At 49.3% G+C, this 23016-nt stretch overlaps 2 long non-coding RNA genes across 3 annotated transcripts; one reads left to right on the forward strand and one right to left on the reverse strand.

Moving 5' to 3' along the window:
• Positions 1-523: 523 nt before the first annotated feature.
• On the forward strand, positions 524-3096 carry LOC118972439 (uncharacterized). Of its 2 annotated transcripts, none has more exons than XR_012126567.1 (3): positions 524-650; positions 870-1930; positions 2135-3096. It is a non-coding gene; the product is annotated as an uncharacterized lncRNA (long non-coding RNA). The 2 variants fall into 2 exon arrangements; XR_012126566.1 differs by having other exon boundaries at positions 870-1168; positions 1272-3096.
• An 8300-nt stretch (positions 3097-11396) lies between these two features.
• LOC118971641 (uncharacterized) lies at positions 11397-17935 on the reverse strand. Its single transcript, XR_005060156.2, has 4 exons — positions 17638-17935; positions 17165-17306; positions 16749-16916; positions 11397-13530 (listed from the first exon to the last, which is right to left on the reverse strand). It is a non-coding gene; the product is annotated as an uncharacterized lncRNA (long non-coding RNA).
• Between the last annotated feature and the right edge of the window lie 5081 nt (positions 17936-23016).

Raw genomic sequence — 23016 nt, forward strand, 5'->3', positions numbered from 1 at the left:
TCTGGATGATAATTATTTTTGCATTAGGCCTCTAAGTACTTGAAGGAATTTCTTAGCACTCCTATGTTTTATAACCCTATTACAACTGTATATTTAGACTCCATAAATGATACAACTTTCGTTAGTCTGCTCTGCACCCTGTTAGTCCTTCTATTCCAAAGGTAAAATTATTTCCCTGCACCACGAAGCTGTCTTTTCTCTTTGACTTCCGTGATTATTTTGTCCTTTACATAACTTTCTACCCCCTCTGTAGAACTCCTATGAGGTGGGTTTTAGAACTTCTAGATTTTTTCTTCCATGTGTCAGTGTTTTTCTTTTAATTTCCATCTTTTGTTCCCTTCACTGCTAAACCTTTTTTATGGGTATCCTGGTATGGATATATGTTATTAATTTAAGTATTCCAGAAATTATATGAAATTCCTAAAAATCTGATATGTAAAGTTATCAGTCATAATTCCAGTTACCATCTTAAAATGTTGTGTGTCACAGAAGTAACCAAATATCCTTGTCAATTGCATTATAATGAACTTTCAGCAGATCTCTAACCATGGACATTTTAAAGGCTTTCATCATTGTCAGGCACTTATGTTTTACTCTGATGCTTTTGCAAAAGCGTTTCATCTTTCAGGAGATTCATGGAAAGGACTCTGGTGAGTACAATTTTCTGGTAACTTTCAGATCATACCACTGAACTGGATAGGAATTTACAGAGCGCTAAGGAAAACTGGATTTGTAAAACTGCTAACGGAAGGTCCAGATCAAGAATTAATTACATAGGACTGAATGAACTGATGAAGATATTTATAATTTTTTATGACCTTTTATTTGAAACATTTCTGGTTCTTTAATCTTTCATTTTTTGATTTAAGGTAACATTTCTCCTTAGCTAACTATGACTTACAGCAATTCTATAAAGCAGACTTTTGTGAACAAAGATGAAACAATTGCCTGTTCTCCCTACCTAACTTCTCCAATATTTGGAAACTCTCAGTGAGTATTATTTTCATGGCAATATAGTTATTTGCATAAGTTCAATAAGAATCTGTTCTCTTTGTAACAGGACACAGATGGAATCATTGGTTATATTACCAAGGCTTTGCCTGGAATGTTGTGTTTGAAAAAGATATGAATAGACGCAGATATGACCAGACAACTTTAAGGAACTAAGGTAGACTTTGTGGACCAATAAAGCCCTTTGGGAAAACTGGCCTGGTTCCCTGCTTGAAGGGTTCCCAGCAGCCTTGTGAATAAGGAAGGTCACTTCCCGGCAGGTCCAGGAACCTCAGGATATTTTGGGGACCTCAAGAAGAGAAGAAATCACCCAAATGTACAGGTATTGCAGACCAAGTGTGATGATGAGTCTTGGCTTGGTTTCTTAGCCTCTAGAGTCTTTTAAAAGCTCAATTTGAGATTCTTTAGGTAAGTCCCAGCAAAGCAGACTTAAAAGAGTCCATATGGTGGGTCACTATTCTTGCTGCACATATGTAAATGACCAGGCCAAGTTTAATGAGATGAACTTACTTTACAAACAAGTTAGTCTTGTTTTTACTATCTCTTATAGAAATGGGGGTGATTGTAGAGAGAAAAACTATGTTTCAGTAATATATCTTTGTGGATATCAGATTCTAGTCCTGTTCACTGTCTTTGAGGTTTATTTTCTACTTGTAAACTGGACTGAAGACTGAATTCTTGTTTCCTCCAATATCCAGCTACAATTATCTAAATGAATGTTTCCAATTTTTCTCCCATCCTTTGACTTGGAATCATTGAGATCCAAAACTGCCCTTTGCCTGAGCCATGCAATCCAAAGAGGGACAACTTGATAAAAACTCAGAGAAATCACCACCACAGCTGTGTACGGACCATCTTTGTGCTGGTGGCTGTGTGGGCCACTCAGAAAGATCAGCAGAGAAATTCAAACTCCAAAATGGTAAAATCTATTAGATTGCTGTTGTCTACCATCACTCCATGGGAAGATGCTTTGAGCTTGACATCTAGACATTGTCTCAGCTGGCTGCCTTCAGAACTCAGAAACTGGGATTATAATCTATTTGAATCATTAATAGTTTTTTTGCTTGTTTCTGTAGGATTGCCTCTCATTAAGTAACCTGATATAAATTCTTGCATCATGCAGATCTAACTTGGGGAACTCACGTGCATCCCCACCACCTGAAATGAGACACAACCTTTACGTGAACTGACCTATTCTCAGGACTAAGAGACTGATTTGATGAGATATGGAACAATCTACCAACTCAGGACAGGTTCATACCTACTTACACTAGATGGCTCAAGATGTGGAAATATTTCATAATATTACCCAAATCCTTGAAAGGATTCCCAGGGTTGGCTCCCAAGATCACTGACCTATTTTCACAGCTGGACCCTTTCAAGTTTGTGACAATGGCCACGGATTGGATGTCCGTAGATCGCCTATATAATTTTACAGGATTTCCCACTGTAATCCTATTGAGATGTGTACTTCCTGGGTTACAGTGAGCCACACCCAGGCAGTTAATGTCCTCACCATGGACTCTGATGTCTCGGCATCACAGGCTGGATTGTAGTGTAAACCCAGACAGCTGTTTTATTTTTTCTTTTATTTTTTGTAATGCAAGTGCCTGATTTAAGCTTTGAGTGCCAAGACACCCACTTCAAAAAGGCATCCCCTTCAAAGATGGCAATCTCGAATAAGCACATTGCCAGCCACAAAACTCAAGAGCCAGGTCAGCTCTCCCTCTGAGGCTCCTTTATTTTAGAGATCTTGGTTGATTTCATAGCTGACCATTTGGGCCACTTGTGCTTTCTTTCCTTACACTTTAAATTTCTGCTTCTATGTTTTAAATCTCCCAATAAAGTGTGAGCCAATGCAACCCTAGCCTGCCCCCCTTGGCCCCAATAAAAGCAGAACTCCTACCCAGGGGGTGCTCTGTCTCTACCTGTGATCTTGCTGTGTGGCCCCAGGTGTGCTTTGCAATCTCCAGGTCCTGTAGGCAATAAACCTGTATTTTTTTTTCTCTTTTGGTATCATTAATCTACAATTACATGAAGAACATTATGTTTACTAGGCTCCCCCCTTCACCAAGTCCCCCCAACAAACCCATTACAGTCACTGTCCATCAGTGTAGTAAGATGCTGTAGAATCACTACTTGTCTTCTCTGTGTTGCACAGCCCTCCCCATGCCCACCCCCCACACTATACATGCTAATCGTAATGCCCCCTTTCTTTTTCCCTGCCCTTATCCCTCCCTTCCCACCCATCCTCCCCAGTCCCTTTCCCTTTGGTAACTGTTAGTCCATTCTTGGGTTCTGTGATTCTGCTGCTGTTTTGTTCCTTCAGTTTTTCTTTGTTCTTATACTCCACATATGAGTGAAATCATTTGGTACTTGTCTTTCTCTGCCTGGCTTATTTCACTGAGCATAATACCCTCTAGCTCCATCCATGTCGTTGCAAATGGTAGGATTTGTTTTCTTCTTATGGCTGAATAATATTCCATTGTGTATATGTACCACATCTTCTTTATTCATTCATCTACTGATGGACACTTAGGTTGCTTCCATTTCTTGGTTATTGTAAATAGTGCTGCGATAAACTAGGGGTGCATCTGTCTTTTTCAAACTGGGCTGCTGTATTCTTAGGGTAAATTCCTAGAAGTGGAATTCCTGGGTCAAATGGTATTTCTATTTTGAGCTCTTTGAGGAACCTCCATATTGCTTTCCTCAATGGTTGAACTAATTTACATTCCCACCAGCAGTGTAGGAGGGTTCCCCTTTCTCCACAACCTCACCAACATTTGTTGTTGTTTGTCTTTTGGATGGTGGCCATCCTTACTGGTGTGAGGTGATATCTCACTGTGGTTTTAATTTGCATTTCTCTGATGACTAGCAATGTGGAGCATCTTTTCATGTGTCTGTTGGCCATCTGAATTTCTTCTTTGGAGAAGTGTCTGTTCAGCTCCTCTACCCATTTTTTTAATTGGATTGTTTGCTTTTTGTTTGTTGAGGTGTGTGAGCCCTTTATATATTTTGGATGTCAATCCTTTATCGGATCTGTCATTTATGAATATATTCTCCCATACTGTAGGATGCCTTTTTGTTCTATTGATGGTGTCCTTTGCTGTACAGAAGCTTTTCAGCTTGATATAGTCCCACTTGTTCATTTTTGCTATTGTTTCCCTTGCCCAGGGAGATATGTTCATGAAGAAGTCACTCATGTTTATGGCCAAGAGATTTTTGCCTATGTTTTTTTCTAAGAGTTTTATGGTTTCATGATTTACATTCAGGTCTTTGATCCATTTCGAATTTACTTTTGTGTATGGGGTTAGACAAACCTGTATTTTTTTTTTAAGTTTCCTGATGGTGTTGCAAAGGGTGTCTGGCAGTCATAATAACCACAGGGCTGATCCAGTTACAACCTCAGTTATTGACAGGCTGGGACTGGCATACAGCAGGATATTTCAAGTCCTGGCTTCCCCATTTACCAGTTGGTAGCCTCTATGGTTCAGTTTTCTCAACTGTAAACTAGAGATAACAATTCTTACCTATTAAAGTTGTGGAAGGATTAAATGAGTTAATAAGTGTAAAGTATTTACAACATTGTCTGGCACACAGTAAGCAGTTAATAAAAGCCAGCTATTTTAGTTGTTTGAAGAATCCACAATTCTAACATCCAATCTATTTATGATGTTAACTATTTACTCTTAAAGTCCCTAACTCAATTTTCCCCCCCAGATAACTGGGCTGTAAAATTAAACTGTGTTTAAACTGAAGACCATATACTTTCATGTCCACTCTGGGATTTAAAAAAATTTTTTATTAAACTATCATTGACATACCATCTTACATTGGTTTCAAATATACAACACAGTGGTTCAACAGTTACCCATATTAAATCACTCTGGGATTGTTTTGAGAGTGAAAAAGGCCATATTAATAATTAAGCCAAGACAAGGGACAAGACCCTGACTGTCTCCAGCCAATCCCTGGTAAGGATAATCCTTGCTGTAACTCACTCCTCCACAGGGGGCAGCAGAGAGCGAATCATCCTGCTGACCCTACAAAACAGGGTTCGCTGGTTCACCGCTGCGCAAGCCTCCTTTCCATTACCCGTTGTATTCAAGGACTGAGAGTTAAAGCAAAAGACAAGGGAAAAGCGCGTGAACCTTCTCCTGGGTACATGCCACGGCTCCGAGGCAAGAGCGTGAGTGGGAACCCAGCCTTGGCGTCCTGTTCCTGCTGGGGCTGGGTGGTGGCAGGGGACTGGAGAAAATGGTCTCTAGGGCCCCACTTCCGCTGTGTTTGCCTCAGGGAGACGGTTCCTTGGGGACAGACAGGTATGCAGCTAGAGGGATCCTTTAAAAGTATAAGTCATATCACAGCCTCCTCTGCGGAAAATCCTCTCCTGCGTTCCATTTCTCTCATGGGAAAAGCTGAAGTCTCCCGCGATTTGTCCCATCCCCTCTATGCTCATCTGCCACAACGCACCTGCTCACTCCTGTGCCAACCACGCCAGCCTCCTGGCTGCTTCTCCAAACTCTAGGCACATCCCGCCTCAGGGCCTTTGCACTGGTTCTTTTTGAGGAGACTCTTCATTTAGACGTGTGTGCCAGCACTCTCTCATCTCCAAGTTTCCGTTCAAATGACCCCTTCTCCACAGGACCTTTCCAGTCACCCCACTGAAAACTACAAATGGCTCCATCCCACACCCCTACCCCCTAATTTAATATCCCCACAGCTTTTATTACCTTCTAACATCCCATACAAGCTAGCTCTTTCTTGTCTCCTGATGATTATTTATCTCATTCTCCCACTCCTGGACTCTCATGAATGTCCACCACACGATGGTGAGGCATTTTATCTATTTGTTCCCTAGAGCATGCCTGGAATAGCAGAAGCCTGATAAATAATTTGTTAAATTAAGACTAATAATGGTTTGTGAGGCATGTATTTTTATTACCCCATTTTACAAATGAGGAAACTGAGCTGTGAGAAGGGACATCACTTGACCCAAGGTCACACAGTAGAGTAAGTTTAGAGCTGGGATTTATTTTAAAAAACTCATACATTCAGCAAATATTTATTGAGCACCTACTGTGTGCCAGTCATTGTTCTAGGAGCTGGGGATTCCACAAGGAATGAGGAAGTACCAAACCAAGGTGTGGACCCTATGAAGCCTCCATGTCTCCATGTTGTGCGTGTAGGGAAACTGAGTCCAGACAATGGAGGGAAGCCACAGGGTCATAGCCATGTGATGGTGGTCAGGGTGGGAGGTGGGCTTGGGCCTGCAGGAGCTGTTGTGGTTGTAGGATTAGCTGGAAACAGGGTGGCTGCTTCCTGAAGCCTCTGTCCTGGGGCTGCAGGTCACAGTGCTGAGGTGGGTGAGAGGCGATGCAGCAGCCACGACAGGTAGAGAAAGAGCTCAGTCCAGGCCAGGGACTCTCCTGGGCATGCTCAGCACCCGGGGAGCAACAGGGAGATCTGCCATCAGAGGTGGGGAGGGCGTGGGAGGGACAGAGCTGAGATGAGAGGACACTTAGAGAGTTGGGGGGAGGGGATAGATCAGAGATGAACCACTGGTGGTTTAAGACTGAGTGATTTCAGCCACATCTTTCCCTATTTCCTCCTTGAATATATACCTTCCTTCTCTCATAAGCCAAGGTGTCATGAACTCTGGTCCACCTATGATGGCAGGCACGTCCTAGGTAGTCATCTTAGAGAGTGTGGACAGCTCCATCTGAGAAGTGAAGCTGCCCCTTGGTCTCCAGAGGAGATACACTGTGACGTTTTCAGTATCTTCCCAGAGGGACTGTGTGTGAAGTGCTGTGGCTTTCAAAGACCCCAGGGCTTATTGCTAGGTTGTAGGACTTCCATCCTAGGGCCAGGATGGAGGAGTGTCTTGCCAATGGGTTTCAGGCCGGGCAAGTTCGCTATGGATTCAGTGTGACCAAAGAAATTGACAGCAAAACGTTCTTTGGGATGAAAAGGTTTATTACCTGGCTTGTTTTCCAGTGGTAGGTCAAGCACTACTGTCTCTGCCTCCACAGAGAGCACTGGACAGAGCTCTCTATATAGTGCGATAATAGCTTATTGCCTACAGGTGTGGAAGCGGCAGCCCAGCAACAGGCCAGTTACATCATCAGGTGGTTTTAAGTTCAGTGAGGATCCTGGCCATAGGGACTCCAACTTCCCCACACTCCACCCTCCAGGATTCTCGCCTGACAGTCTACATGCTTTCAATCTTCCACAGTGGTCCCTGTGCGAGAAAGCTGGAGCACTGTAAACAGATTCCACAACAGCAGAGGAAACAACAACTTAGAGATAATAAAATTTAAGATACAGCAAGATTCTGATACAAAAATTATAATAATCCTTAAGTCAGAGGACGTTCCCAATTCACAAAGACTTTAGGGGCGATAAAACACATGTTTTAATGCCACCAACATAGGCAAATCTTGTCCATCAGGTAGGATGCATGCAAGAGAGTGGTCCTGTGATAGGACTGTAGCAGGAAGGGGGTCCCTCCCAGGTCTAGTACACCATACTTTCACTCCTTTCCCTGTGGGGGTTACTGAAGGGTCTATATACAGTGCTACTGGAGGTGCATGCACTGACCATAATGATAAAACAAAACTCCCCGGTAAGATGCTCTTACGTTCTGGCCGTTCAGGATATACTACTGTGACCTTTGGTGGCCACTCTGCTGTTATTCCAGGAATACACAGGAGGCCAGCTTCCAGGCCTTGTCCCCAAAGGTGCCAGGAGAGCCAGCCATCGTTGGTCCAGGTGTCGAAAGGTCCAAGGCCACGCCCACTCAATGGAGTCTCCGGGGTTCAGTGCAGTGGGTGCTGGCAGCAAGATGTTATTCTGGTGGCCGAACCTCGGCTGCAGTGATTCTTCCTTGGTTTGTACTTGCAGTTGTACAGGGGAGGCAGCCATATGTGTTAACATGTCTACGGGGCTCAGGACTCCCTTTCGGGGTTTCTCGTTCAAAAGCCGTAGTATGGTCCATAGCGGACTGACCATCCCCGCAGATTATTGGCATCTGACTCTAGTCCTGATTTTAACAAGCCATTGTGCCTCTCTGTCATGCCTGCTGCAGTAGGATTGTATGGCACATGAAACTTCCACTTGATTCCCAGCTGTCGTATCCATTCTTGCAGTGTATGTCCAGTAAAATGGGTGCCCTGATCACTCTCAATCACCTGTGGTTGGCCATAGGTGCCAAAGAGATGCTCCAGGCCTCTTTTGTTTGTCTGCTGGTCTGCACAATGGGTAGGAAAAGCAACCAGAAGTCCAGTAGCTGTGTCCAGGCAAGTTCGCTATGGATTCAGTGTGACCAAAGAAATTGACAGCAAAACGTTCTTTGGGGTGAAAAGGTTTATTACCCGGCTTGTTCTCCGGCGGTAGGTCGAGCACTAGCATCTCACAAGTCATTGCATACCGATATCCTTCTGACACAGGTAGAGGCCCAATATAGTCTATGTGCCACCTGACGAGGGGTATAGGCTCCTTAGCTATTGCCCCATGTTGCTGTGGAACTTGGTGTAAGTCCCTTTTGGAGCACATGACACACTCCTGCCGGGCTCTACTAACTTCCTTGAAGGTCAAAGGCAAGCCCCACTGACTGGCTACAGTCCACATTGTCTTTTGCCCTGCATGCAACAAATGCTGATGTAGTGGCAGGCTTTCCTTCTAACCAATGTATCTGGGCCAATTTATCTGCCTCATCATTTCCCGGGGATGCCAGTGGCAAATGACTTGTCACATGGTACACTGTAATCATTTTAGTCTGATCACAGGCCCATAAGTCTTGCCATAATTCTTGCCTCCAAAGGAGTCGGTGACCAACCAGCCAGTTGGCATGGTACCAGGTTGGTAGCCACAGGGTCAAGTCCTGATAGACAGCCCAGCTGTCAGTGCAGACAACTGTAGGGGAGGGCTCCTGGCTGATCACAAGCCACACAGCCCATAACTCTGCCCATTGGCTGCTCTTCCCCTCACCATCTTCCATCCATATTGTCTCAGTCTGAGGATGGAAAGCTACGGCCCTCCATTTTGGGGGCTGCCCATGGCTGGAGCCATCTGTGTACCATGCATCTTCGGGTATAGGGGCTCTTCCCTCCCGATAGGGACTCTCTGCTACTAACGGTTCAAAAGCAAGTTCTTCCTGCTTTTCACTAGTATATGTCACCAGCCCCAACAAGCATTGGAGTTCTTCACTCAAGGGGCTACTAGAGAGGGCACTATGCTGCTGTAGGCAAGCACCCCACTTGGCTAGTGTGGGTGTTTGTGCCACACCACTCCTTGGCTTTTGAGTCCAGTCTTGTACCCACCCCAAGATGGGATAGGTGGTTATTACCTTTATGGGGCCATTCCAGTGATGGGCTCTGTAGCCAGCAAGGTGTGATACACAGCAGCCAGTTGCTTTTCTATCAAAGTGTATCATACCTCTGCCCCTTTCCAGAGTTGTGACCAGAATCCAACAGGTTGGGGAGATCGTTCAAGCCACTGCCAGAGACCCTAGCATAACCATCTTCAGTGACATGAACGTCCAGCTCACAGGGCCTTGATGGGTCTATCACACTCAAGGCCTGCATGGCCTTAATGGCCTGTTTTGCTGTAGTAAAGGCAGATGCACATGTCTCATCCCAGTCCCACCTGACGCCCTTCTATACCAACCAGTATAAGAGCTTCAGAATTTGCGCCAAATGCGGTATAAACACTCTCCAGTAGCCTAGAAGACCCAGAAACTCCTGTAGCAATGCTACAGTTGTGGGGGTAGGAAAGGCCTGGACTTTGTCTATAACCGCTTCTGGTATAACTTTGGTCTTACCCAACCAGACGACCCCCAAGAATTTAACAGACAAACCAGGTCCCTGAACCTTGGTGCTATTCACAGCCCACCCTTTCTCCTGTAAATGTTGCAGCAGTCCAGGTGCTGCACCTTCTAGATCTGAAAGAGAACCGGACGTGAGCATGACATCATCAATATAATGGTACCACGGCACTGTTGGCAGTTTCCCCCATGTAGCCAAGTCCTGGGTGGGGGTGTGAGACAGATGGTGGGGCTGTGGAGGTATCCCTGTGGAAGGACAGTGAAACTCCTTTGCCGTCCTTCCCACGTGAAGGCAAACTGTTGCTGACTTTCCTGCTCAATGTCAATGGAAAAGAAGGCATTAGCAAGGTCTACCATGTAATGATATGTTCCTAGTTCATGGATGAGGGTATCCATCAGGCCTGCAATAGAAGGGACAGCAGCATGCATAGGGGGTATGACTTTATTCCCTTCTCTGTGATCCACAGTCATAGGCCAGGAGCCATCTGGTGTTTTTACAGGCCACGCTGGGGAACTGAAAGGACTATGGGTGGCTTTATAATACCCACCTTTTCCAGCTCCTGGAGAGTCTCTCCAATCTCTTTATGTCCTCCAGGCAGTTTATATTGTTTGGTATTAGTCACCTGCTGAGGCACAGGCAAAGCTATGGGTGGGTGCCTAGCATGTCCCCTTAGAACTGCTTTCACCACATGTACTCTCAGTTTGAACTCACCTGCAGTGGTCTGCAACCATAGACCCTGCAGGATATCAATCCCCAAAATATACCCAGGGATAGGAGACTTATACACAGTATACTCTTTTGGGGGTAGATGCCCTATTCCCAAAGAGATTTGGGCTTTTTTCACCCTGATAACCTTCCTCCTGTATTCATCTATGATAGTGGGGGTCCTGGGGAACTGCTCAGGGTTACCATGAATCAATGAACATTCAGCCCCTGTGTCCACCAGAGCCAGGACACGTTGTATATTCACTGGGGACCAATGGATAGCTATTTCAACATGTGGCCTCTGTTCCCCCCTGTCCCTCAGGGCAGATACCTTGACCTTTTCCTCAGTCAGACTGTGTTCCCCAATCACCTTCCTGTGTGGGCTCAAGTGAAGTTGGCTCGTTCTCCGCAGGAAGTCTTGCAAACACACAGGCCGGACTCGTGGCTCTGTCTCTGACCTCTGCCTCTTTGGTCTTAATGGCTGGAACTGCTGCTCTGGTTTCAGCTGTTGCCACAGCTCCAGTAAGATCCTATTTGACTTCCCATCTAATGTCCTTCCATCTGCTCCTGACCGTATTAAATCAACCCACATCTGGGTCCTTGTAACCTTCATGGGGCCCTGTAAATTCTTCTTGTGAGTAACTGGTCTTATTTCTTTCCGGATTCTCATTGCTTCTGCCTCTCCTAAGTCTGCTACTATACGTGTCACCTCGCTTATGGGCTGCCCTAAGTGAGGAGAAAGAATGGCCACTACAGACCCAAAGAGGGATGTAGGAGTTATTTGAAGTACAGTATTTCTCATCCCAGTAGTGAAAATCTCTTCATCTGGGCTATAATTCTCTGGCCTATAGATGGCATTTCTTATGCCTAGCTCTCGTAGCACCTGTTGGAGCTCAGCATACATCTGCCATCTAACAGGAGAGGATGGCAGATCACCCAGATTGGGCCACACAGCACGAAGTGCAGCCATAAGCCAATCAAGGAGGAAGTGACTCCCTGGGGTCTGATGTGCATTTTGTAATCGCTGCCTCAAGGCGGGCTGCACTGTCAGGGAAGCCAGCTTTCCCATCTCTGATCCCGACAGACAATTCCATCCACACCTAAGTCCCACAGACGCAGGAGCCAAGCTGATATTGACTCCGAGAGCTTCTGCCTAAACCAGGAGCCTAAATCCACCAGCTCAGCCTGAGTATAGGGGCGGACCATAGGGTGCCCCATGACCTGGGGAGGGGGCTGCTCCTCTCCTTGGGGTACTTTCAGCTGCTGGGTTTTTATTTTCTTTACAACCACTGGGCATGCTTTCAATACAGGAGGTGCCAGTGCCTCCGGCACCACCCCTTCCTCCTTCCCCAGCTCCTCCATTTCTGGGGCTGATGGCACCTTTCTCTCCCCTCCCCCAAGTGCCTCCTCTGCTACAACCTTTACCTCTTCTACAGGGCCTCGCAGCAATGCTACCTGCGTCCTTTTCCTTGATGGCCTCTTCCTCCTTCAGAACACCTGGCAGTGCTGCCGTCTCGTCTCCAATGGCACCTTGCTGCTGGCGCTCTCGTGCTGCCTCCTCCTGCTTCAAGGCCATCACCCTCCTCAGGGCATCCACAGAGGTTTGCAGCTTGCGTTCTTGTGCCGCCTCTTGCAACAATGCCACTTCCGTCCTCAGGGAATCTACTGAAGTTTACTGCTCGCATTCTCATGCTGCCATTTCTTGGGTCTCCTCTGTAGACCTTTCTAAGACTGTGAGAAGCAGCCAACCCGCAGCCCCACTGCTTCCCGGGCACTCTGCTTCTCAAAGGATCCGCTCACTCTACCAGGAGCCACCCCTACTGCCTCAGGAGTCACCTCCACTTGCCTCCAGTCCTGGGGGTGGGGCCCAGTCCTCTAGGAGGCAAGTCACCTCAGACCACATACCCATTGGGGGATGGTCCACTGTCTCCCCATTCACAGGGGCAGCCCGCTGAAGCACCCCTCCCATAAGGGCAGCCTGTCTTTTTCCTTAATCAACAGTGAATCCTGCCGACTATGCCAATTGTCTTGCCAATGGGTTTCAGCCCCAGGCAAGTTTGCTATGAATTCAGTGTGACCAAAAAAATTGACAGCAAAACGTTCTTTGGGGTGAAAGGGTTTATTACCCGGCTTGTTCTCTGGCGGTAAGTTGAGCACTAGTATCTCTGCCTTGACCCAGAGCACTGGGCCTAGCTAGCTCTCTATATAGAGCAATAATAGCTTATTGCCTACAGGTGTGGAAGCCGCAGCCCAGCAACAGGCCAGTTACATCATCAGGTGGTTTAAGTTCAGTGAGGATCCTGGCCATGGGAACCCCGCCTTCCCTACAAGGAGGAAAGTTTTACTTTCATTTTATTCTGTTGTTCTCCTTGATTTCTCTTTTTTTAACCAAATGTTTGCATTGTGCATAGACTGGTTTAAATAAAAATGTTAGCTAGTGTTTGTATAGCTGTCTAATTTTTAGATAACTATAACAAAAATGATCATGTCAAAATATTTAGTATTAAATGTGCTGTTTATTTTATCTGGAAGTTGGGGAATTATGCAATTAATTTTTTTAGCAAATGGAAAATTAAAAAACAAAAATTTGGGGGTGTTTTCCACAGGTCTGGTCCAACCTACAGTTCCTGAGTGAGGATTAATCTCAGGATTAACTGTGGTGTTGGGGGGTTGTATCTGCCTTCCCCATTCTCCCTCCTCACCCAAGCCTGGCCTGTAGCATCTGTCTTCCAACCAGCAATTAGAAAACCACTTGCTTATGTTAAAGAAGGAGGTGCAAAGGGGAAAGGCATCCTCCCTGGAGCCCCCAGAGCAGCCCTGGCCTGGGCAAAAGCATGGATGCTGACCTTGCAGAGAAGGGCAGAAAGGCAGGGCTGTTCCAAAAGGCCCCTTTTGCATCTAAGAACCTCTTGAGCTGGAAGGAGGCAGGGTCTTGGAACTGGTCAGGGTTGTGGAGGATAGAGTGAAGCAGCGCAAACATCATGGAGCCCTGTGGAAGGCGTTAGTCCAGATGTTCATGCCTGCCCACCCAGGAGAGACCCCCCAGAGGTTGGTCTAAAGCTGCCTGGTCTAGTTGGCCCTGGAAAACAGCAGGGTGGGGAGATTGTGGGGTTGAATCCCAGCTCTGTCACTTCCTAGCTGGGTGACTGAGCAAGTGACTTTTCTCTGAACCTCTGTATCTCCATCTACAAAATGGGCATAATAATAGTACCTATTATCATGGAGTCAATGAAATAGAATCATTTGGTACAAAATAAGCACTCAGTAAATGGTTGTTGTAACTACTCAGGGCTGCCACATGAGGTCACAAAGGCCACGTCTTGCACAAGTGGGGCTGAAATCTGAGATGGGCCCTTTTCCTTCATACCAGGCCTTCAATGGGCCATTTGCCCCAAGAAGGTGCCTCCTTAATTTCTCACAGAGGTGTATTATAAGGGCCAGTGGCAACCCTGGTACTATTTGACTGCTTCTGAGCATGTCATAGATTTCTCAACCTCTTCGCCTCAGGGAGGGTTTTTTGTTTTTTGTTTTTGCTGTCGATTCCAAGCAATGTTGATTCCAGCCAACACTAAGGGCATTCGGGAACTTTCAGGCTGCTGAAGACCAAGTACAAGAACTCCCCTGATGAGCTTCTCTCCAACCTGGCACTGCTCACCATTGCTATTGCAGGGGGAGGAAAAAATCTCCACGGCACATCACGGAACGCCTGTGTATGTGGGCACACTTACCCTCACATTCAGGGAGGTTTTGCAGGTGCTGGAAGCCTGATATTTCTGCTGCAATTTAGGTCTGGAGAGGGTGTCTGAGAGGACTTCTCAGAGACAGATCCAGGCCTGGGCATACACCCAGAAGAAGTGAAAGCAGGGACTTGAAGTGATCATTGTAAGCCCACACTCATAATAGCACTATTCCCAACAGCCAGAGTAACTCAAGCAACTCAAGTGCCCATCAGCAGATGGCTGGACACACAAAATGTGGTCCATCCACACAATGGAATATTATTCAGTCTTAAAAAGGCAGGAAATTCTGACACACACTACAACACAGGTGAAGCTTCAGAGCTTTGTGCTATGTGAAATATGCCAGTCATGAAAGGACAAACACTGTCTGATTCTTCTTATATGAGGTTCCTAGAGTAGCTAAACTTCATAGAGACAGGAAGTAGGTTGGCTGCCAGGGGCTGGGGGACAGGAAAGTAGGGATTTAGTGTTTAATGGGTACAGAGTTACAGTTCTGCCAGATGAAAAAGGTTTTGGAGATGGATGGTGGTGATGGTCACACAAGATGTGACTTAATGCCACTGAACTGTCCACTTCAAAATGGTTAAAATGGTAAATTTTATGTTGTGTGTATTTTTTCACACGTTTTAAAAAAGAAAAAGAAAAAGAAACAGATCTAGGCCTTCTGACCCTCTTCCAGCCATGACCATGAAATTGGGGAGGAGTCTGTTTGCAAGGATTCCTGCTTTAGGGGAGCCCTTACTCTGCTCTGCAGGATTCCCTGTCCAATGGCCTCAAGTCCATGTCCAGAGCCCCAGGGGCCTTCTCTCTAGGTTCATCCTCCAAGGGCAGCCTGTGCCCCTGGTGTGTGCACACCGAGGCCCGAGGGATGGTCAAGGGTGGCTAGATGTGGGTGTGGTGGGGAGCTTTGCACATGTGGGCTGGGGGGTAGGATGGAGTGCCAGGGGAAGGACAGGGAGGTGGGCCTGGGGTCAGGGCTGTTCTGCTGGAACCATTGAGTTTCTTTGAGGAACTCTGAGAATATCCGAGTCAGAGTTTGCTTTCCAGGGCGCTGGGAGGGTCTGTGTCAGGGAAGAAGCCGTGCTTTATTTGACAGTTGTTAGTGATCTACTACTGCCAAATACTTAGAGAAGGCTGGACCTGCACTGGTGTCCTGCCCTGTGTAGTGGGCACTGTGGTGGCTGCCCAGACCTCCTTCACGACCGAGATGCTTCCTCCTAGCTCCTGGGAGTGTCTGCTGTTAACAGCTCAGAGCGGATCCCTTGCCAAGAACTGCCTTGGCCAGAGAGAGCTACCTCGTTCAAGTGGGCACTTCTCCCCATGAAAGCCACATCCAACCACTGGTCGGTGCTGGAGTATGAAACCAGCTCCTCCCTTCAGTTTGGGACAGCTCTGTGGGGCACTGTGTCACAGCCCACCGCCATGCCCTGCCCCGCTTCCTGGCAGGTGTCTGTCTAGAAGCTTCTCTGCTGCCCCTTCTGTGTGCATGTACCCATCTCAGCATCTATGTCTAGGCACCAACTCCAGAGCACACTGTGCTCACAGATGGTCCACGTGGACCTGGGACTTCTTTCTCTGGGCAATTCCAGGGCCAGACGTGGTACCCAGGAGCCCCGTCTCTCCTCTATGGTGACACCTCCACCACCCCTTCCCCTTGACAGACACAAATGCCCCCACTTGGACTAAACCAGAGAGACACAGCCCTCTATACTGTGCAATCAGTTATTCATTTGGGAGCCAGGAAGGGATTCCTTGGGAAGGTGACTTCTGAGCAAATTCTTAAGGACAGGAGAGAGTGAGCCATGGGGGTCTCTGAGGGAAGGGCATTCCAGGCAGAGGAACAGTCAGTTCAAAGGCCCTGAGGTGAGAGATGCCCCAGCACATGCCAGGATGAGGAGACCAAGTGTGCTGGGAGTCAGCTAGGAAGACAATATAGGAGGTGAGCTCAGAGAGCGATCTGGAGGTCGGTCATGCAGACGGGAGCCACGGGGGAGTTTTGAACACAGAAGAGATGTGACCTAACAAGTTTTAAAAGATCACTCTGGCTTTGGTGTTGGCAATAGATATCTGGTTGTAATAATAATCAAAATAGCTAAAAATTTTGAGCATTTACTATGTACCATCAACCCACTGGATCTTTTCAACTACATAGCGTAGATAATATTATGATGCCCATTTTGTAGAAAAGGAGACTGGGGCTCAGAGAGGTTGAGTCACTTGCCCAGAGGTGTACAGCTGGGAAGCACAGGTGCAGGGATTCTAAGGGTCCCCAGAGCCCCAGTTCTCAACTGCTGCACTTTGGCGCTCCACTAGGGAGCTGGCAACTCCAGCCCTGCTACGGTTGAGGGAGGCGAGGTAGGGGTCAGACTAAGGAAGGACCTAGGAACCTAATACTGACAGGCCCAGCCTTGCAGCTCTACATAGGAGACCTGGAACACCAGCTGACCCCAGAGGATCCATACTCAACCTGTATCTCGGAGATGTCCTCGGAACGGGGTGTCCTGGGTGACAGCATGGGGCACACCAGGGGCATGATGTCTGTGAACCTCAGGATCTCCTGGAGAACAGTATCTGTGTATAGCCTCCAGGCTCTGGCCCCACTGCTCTGCTTGGTCAATCCCTTGCTGTTTGAGTTCTGCTCCATTCAGAAAAGGGTGGGAAAAAGAAAACCCTGGTCACGAGAAGCCTTGTTGCCCTGGGCACCTACTTCCACCCTCAGCTTCCCAGACCTCAAGCCCAGGATTGCATTAATGGCAGCCATGAATCCTCTAAAGTTAGTACTAAATGCCCGCTGCTCTCTCCCCACAGTGATATGCTGTGAGTCCTTGGTCCTTGTGCCCAGCTTGATGACACCAGGATAAGAAGAGAAGGATTTGTCCTAACCTGTAACCGGTGGGCGCTTTAGGAGGATCAGGAGACCATATCTGAGGGTGGTGCTGGTTGTCTCGATCTTGGCAAAAAAGATGTTGAGAGTGGAAATGAGCAAATTCTCTTGGTTGAATTCTGTGTGGGGGTCCCCTTCCTCCTACATACAAAAACACAGAATCACAGAGGGTCAGAATTAGAGAGGAACCAGGAGAGGCCATCTACCTAGACCAGGGATGGCAGATACACAGCACTCCTATTACACTTCCACTTCCTGATTCTTGGCCCACAGCAGGCATCACCAGTCAATCCCAGCACTCTTGTGCACTAAACCTCAGACTCCTTCTCCAACCCCCTATGTCAAAGGAACAAAGCTGATGCAAGAGATGAAGCCTATCTGTAGTTCCATATCTAGACCAAAGGCTCCCCTACCAGCGCATTGATTTTACTGATAGAAAACCTGAAATCCAGAGATGTGGAGAAAATAGTACCTGGTCGCACAGTAGGCTGAAAGGCAGAGTAGGGGATTTAGGACCCGAGCCTCTTGAGTCCCATCCAAGGATGCTCCAAGACCCTCAGCCCCCACAGATCCCAGAATGGAATGAATCTTGCTCCCAGTCTCACTTGCTACATGAGCATGAGGACGGCATCAATGAAATCCTGGGGCTGAGCTGCATCCAGAGAGAACTCATGTTGTCTTCCCACTTCAGCCACGAACTCCTTCTGCTCCTCAAAGGCCTCAAGGAGCCAGTTGTGTGGACTGGGAAGGCACCTCAGCAGAGTGGGGAAGAGGCCATTCATCCTGGGGCGGGGAGAAGAGTCTCTTGGCACCTGCTGCTCCCTCTGCCTTAAATACTGCTCCCCAGCCTTCTTCTCACTTCAGCTGGTTTAAGCCTGTTTACTTAGGTCTCAAGTTGGATTTAACCTCCTCCAGAACCTTCCCTGACCTCTGGACTGTGCCAGGCACTGCCTCTGTGCTGCCAGAGCTGCCTGAGCTCCAGCCATGCCCCCTCTGCCTGTACCCCCCACCCAGCATGGTCCATTCTGAGCTAACACTGTCTTGTGACAGGTCTGTCTCTCTGGATTGAGAGCTCCAAGAAGGGCAGCTCCCAGGGCTGGTCTTGGTCACTCTGTGTCCTCAGCATCACCCGGCACAGGCTGGCATGGAGTAGTGAGTTCAGTGAACATTGACTGAATGACTGCACAGTTTGTCACAGTTCTGACCATTCTGGACCATCAGTGTCTGGTGATGGTCTGTCTGCACATTGGACTGGGAGCCCCATAAAGACAGGGCTGGAGCTTTCTTGGCTCCTGCTGTGTCTTCAGTATCCAGGAAAGAGATGGACACAACATCTGGGTTCATGGAAGCTCTTTGAATTGAACAATAGGATCTTGGAGGAAGGGCTATGGGGTGGGGGAAGTGTTCAGTAGCTACCTGCACCCAGAACGTGTCCACCTGCTTCAGGTTTTCAGCTCGCAGTCCTAGGAAGGTCTTGAAGTCCTCAACCTGGTGGTCAAAATGGTGGCCAAAGAACACAGAGCAGATGATGTTGGTTGGAGATGGAGCAGTGAGTCAGGAAGGTGGGGTCCTAGGCTCTGCCTGTACCAAGCTAGGAGGGGTCATCTGCTCTCGCAGCCACCAGGACAGGCCCAGCCCACCTTCTACACGGCAGCCAGAGTAAACCCTTCCAAGCACACATCTGACCATGTCACTGCCCTGTTCAAAATTATTCCATGGCTCCCCAGTGCCCCCAAGACAGAGTTCAAGTTCATCACATGAATACAAGGACCTCACATCGTCTGGGCCCTCTTTGCCACTCCAGCCTTGCCTCTCACCACCTCCTCCCATTCTAGAGGCTCCAGAAAACTGGGATTTTTTGAAGTTTCTCCAGAGCACTGAGTTCTCTTGTCTCTAGATCTTTGCCCATGCTCTTTCTTCTGCTCTTCTCTTATCTCCCTAAACTGACTAATGTCTACTCATCCTCAAGGGTCACCTCAAAACGTCTCTAGGACGCCTTCTCGAAACCTCCCTCCTTGTCTTCAAAGCCAAGAGCTTCCTCTGGGCTTTGCCATCATGGACCACAAGGGTCAGTGCTGTGATGGGAGAAGCACGGGGCCCTTGGGGACCCAGAGGGGGCTCTTGAGAGGGTGGGCAAGTGGCGATCAGCACAGGCTTCCTGGAGGGGTGGGTGTCTGAGCTGAGAACTGAGTAGCAGCCAGCCAAGCTAAGGAAGGGGAAAGAACATTCTAGGCTAAGAGTTTGGCTCGTGCGAAGGCCCTGAGGAGTTACACCAGGATGGTTGTACAGGGTGTACACAAAGGTGGAGCATGTAAGGGGATCAATTACATTGTAGACACCTGGATTTACATATCTATTCTGGCTGCTCTCGGGCAGATGGTAGTCAGGTGTCTTGCGATGGAGGCACTTTTTCTAATTCACAGAGGGGCACCATGCAGCCTAGCAGTAGCCCTACTCTCAAAGGCTCTCAAAGGCTTTCATTCAATATGTATAAATTTATTACTGTATTGACAGATTGAGGAAAAGAAATGCATGCAAATGCAAGTACTATCTTCAAGGATAGGGGCTTGTGGGACACTTTCTAGAACCCCTGTGGCTGGGGGGAACAGCCCCAGTTGGAAAACGCTGATGGAGTCGAACTGCCCTTGGTAGTGGTGAAGAACAGAAGGAACAGAGAGGGGAAGGGCTTGTTCAAGGTCATGTGGTAAGAGGAGCTGGGTTGAACTGGTGTGCATGCACACACACACTCCTGGCCCTCCCCTGACCCCTGGCTCTCACCACATGTCTTCTCCACTTCCTCCTTCAGGCCGCCCACCTCCTCCTCAATCTGCTCTTCCAGCCTCTGCCTGCCCAGGCCTAGATCCTGGAGAGACATCAGGACAAACCCCCTCAGAGGTCTCCAGGGCCTGCCCTGGATGAAAGCAGTGCAACGCCTGCAGGGAGAGGCCTGGGGTCAGGAAGCAGGTGGAATATTCCATCTCGGCTGACCCTTGACAAGGACATATAGCAGAGGGAGGTGTGAGGTGGGAGTGGGGAGAGGAAGGTGCCTCTGTGGGCCTGAGGCAGGAGGCCCGTGGGGCTGGTTGAGCCTGGAGCAGGGGTGCGCAGTTGGTGAAGAGGGGCCGGTGGTCAGCAGCGATCAGCAGGGGCCAGACCTTGAGGATCTGGTGAGCCAGGATGGTGTCTGAGGGTGATGGAAGGCCCTGGAGGGGATTTAAGGAAAAGAAGAATGTGATGTGATCAGAACCAGCCCAGCCAACACCTTATTCTTGGACCTTTAGCTCCAGAACTGTGAGACAGTCAGTTTTTGTTGTTTAAGGCCCCAGGTTGTGGTACTTTATTATGGCAGCCCTAGCAAACTAATACAGACTGGGACGCCACAGAAAAACAAATATTTACAGAGCATGTGCTACGTGCCAGTGTCTAAGGGCTTTATGCATATTACCTGACTGAAATCTCACAGCATCCCTGGGGTTGAGGAGCCGACATAATTATTCCCATTTTACAGATGAGAAAAGAGGCACAGAGAGGTTAAATAAGGTACCAGCCATCACACAGAAAGTGGGTGGCTGAGATCTGGACCCAGGTCAGAGAGAAAGTGAGGGGCTGGGATTTGGACCATGTCACAGAGAAAGTGCGTGGGACTGGGATTTGCACCCAGGTCCTCTGGCTCCAGCACTTGGGCACTTAACCACTAGGCACTGATGCATCTTGCAGGGAACTTGGGCATGACCCGACCCAGAGCCAGCCCCCTGCCCACCCTGCCAGCCTCACCATAGCACCCCCCCGCTGGTCCTCTGGGACCTGGCCACCTGAGTTCGCCCCCTGGGGCACCGTCTCGTAGCTGTAAAGCACGACCATGGACAGACGTCAGGCTCAAGAGCACCGTGAACACAGCCTGACCCGGGCCCTCAGCTGCAGCAACAGGACGGTGGCTGCAGACTCCAAGGGGCCCCGTGTACCTGTCTGTCTCCGGGCATGTGTCTGCTCCAGTGCTGCCCTGTGTGTGTGTCTCTGTCGCACGGTTTCCCTCCGATCTGGGGTCTCTCTGTGTCTCTGTGTCTTCATGTCCCCGTACCTCCCAGTCTGTTCCTCTTTCCCTCTGGCTGCTTCTCTCAGGGTCCCTCTCTGGGGCCCCTACCTCCTGGGTCCCCACATCTGTGTTTCCATCCCTCTCTCTGTGTGCCTCTCTGTTTCTGACTCGTGGTCCCTCTGCCTCACTCTCGAGCTTCCCTGTTCTCTCCCTCAGGGTGTCTCCTGGCCTTGCCATTTCTCTGTCATGATCTCTGTCTCTCTCTCTGCATTTCTTTCCCAGATTCTCCATGTCTCTGTCTCTCCTGTATCTCTTTCACTCTGCTCTTCTCCCTGTCTCTTACTCTCCTTGTCTGTTTCTGTCTTTTGCTGCCTCGCTCTTCCTGGGTTTCTCCAGGTTTCTGCCCCTGGGCACTTCTGATGGGGAATTCCCCCAGGCTCCCCTCTCTCTGCAAACCAGTCCTGGGCCCCCACACACCTGAGACCTGCCTTGTGCTTGCCCTGAGCACAGCCTAGAGGAAGGGCGCCCCTCAGCTGCAGGAGGTTGCCCGGCCCTGAGAGGGATGGCGGGCCTGGGCACAGGCCCACATGGGGGGGCCTACAAAGAGGAGAAGGAGGAATAAAGAGAGAAGAAACACAGGCAGGGCTGTGAAGCCTGGGCGCTGGGGGCCCAGTCCTGGCCGGGAAAAGCAGGAGGAGGAAGTAATCCAGGCTGGCTCCCCTGAGTCTGGGAGGGGGCAGGGAGGAGCTGGCCAGGTCTAGCTTTCATCCTTCCCGCTGCCTTTCCCTCCACCCATCACAAGTCCCCTCCACCCATCACTAGTCCCCTCCACCCATCACTAGTTCCCTCAGCCCGTCACAAGTCCCCTCCACCCCTCACTAGTCCCCTCTGCCCCTCACTAGTCCCCTCCACCCCTCACTAGTCCCCTCAGCCCCTCACTAGTTCCCTCAGCCCGTCACAAGTCCCCTCCACCCCTCACTAGTCCCCTCTGCCCCTCACTAGTCCCCTCCGCCCCTCACTAGTCCCCTCTGCCCCTCACTAGTCCCCTCTGCCCCTCACTAGTTCCCTCAGCCCGTCACAAGTCCCCTCCACCCCTCACTAGTCCCCTCTGCCCCTCACTAGTCCCCTCCGCCCCTCACTAGTCCCCTCAGCCCCTCACTAGTCCCCTCCACCCCTCACTAGTCCCCTCAGCCCCTCACAAGTCCCCTCCATCCCTCACTAGTCTCCTCCGCCCCTCACTAGTCCCCTCAGCCCCTCACTAGTCCCCTCTGCCCCCCACTAGTCCCCTCTGCCCCTCACTAGTCCCCTCAGCCCGTCACAAGTCCCCTCCGCCCCTCACTAGTCCCCTCTGCCCCTCACTAGTCCCCTCCGCCCCTCACTAGTCCCCTCAGCCCCTCACTAGTCCCCTCCGCCCCTCACTAGTCCCCTCCGCCCCTCACTAGTCCCCTCAGCCCGTCACAAGTCCCCTCCACCCCTCACTAGTCCCCTCCGCCCCTCACTACTCCCCTCTGCCCCTCACTACTCCCCTCCGCCCCTCACTAGTCCCCTCAGCCCCTCACTAGTCCCCTCCACCCCTCACTAGTCCCCTCAGCCCCTCACAAGTCCCCTTAGCCCCTCACTAGTCCCCTATGCCCCTCACTAGTCCCCTCTGCCCCTCACTAGTCCCCTCCGCCCCTCACTAGTCCCCTCAGCCCGTCACAAGTCCCCTCCACCCCTCACTAGTCCCCTCTGCCCCTCACTAGTCCCCTCCGCCCCTCACTAGTCCCCTCCGCCCCTCACTAGTCCCCTCCGCCCCTCACTAGTCCCCTCCGCCCCTCA

The sequence above is a fragment of the Manis javanica genome, chromosome 17 (assembly GCF_040802235.1).
Source record: "Manis javanica isolate MJ-LG chromosome 17, MJ_LKY, whole genome shotgun sequence".
NCBI classification, from domain to species: domain Eukaryota; kingdom Metazoa; phylum Chordata; class Mammalia; order Pholidota; family Manidae; genus Manis; species Manis javanica.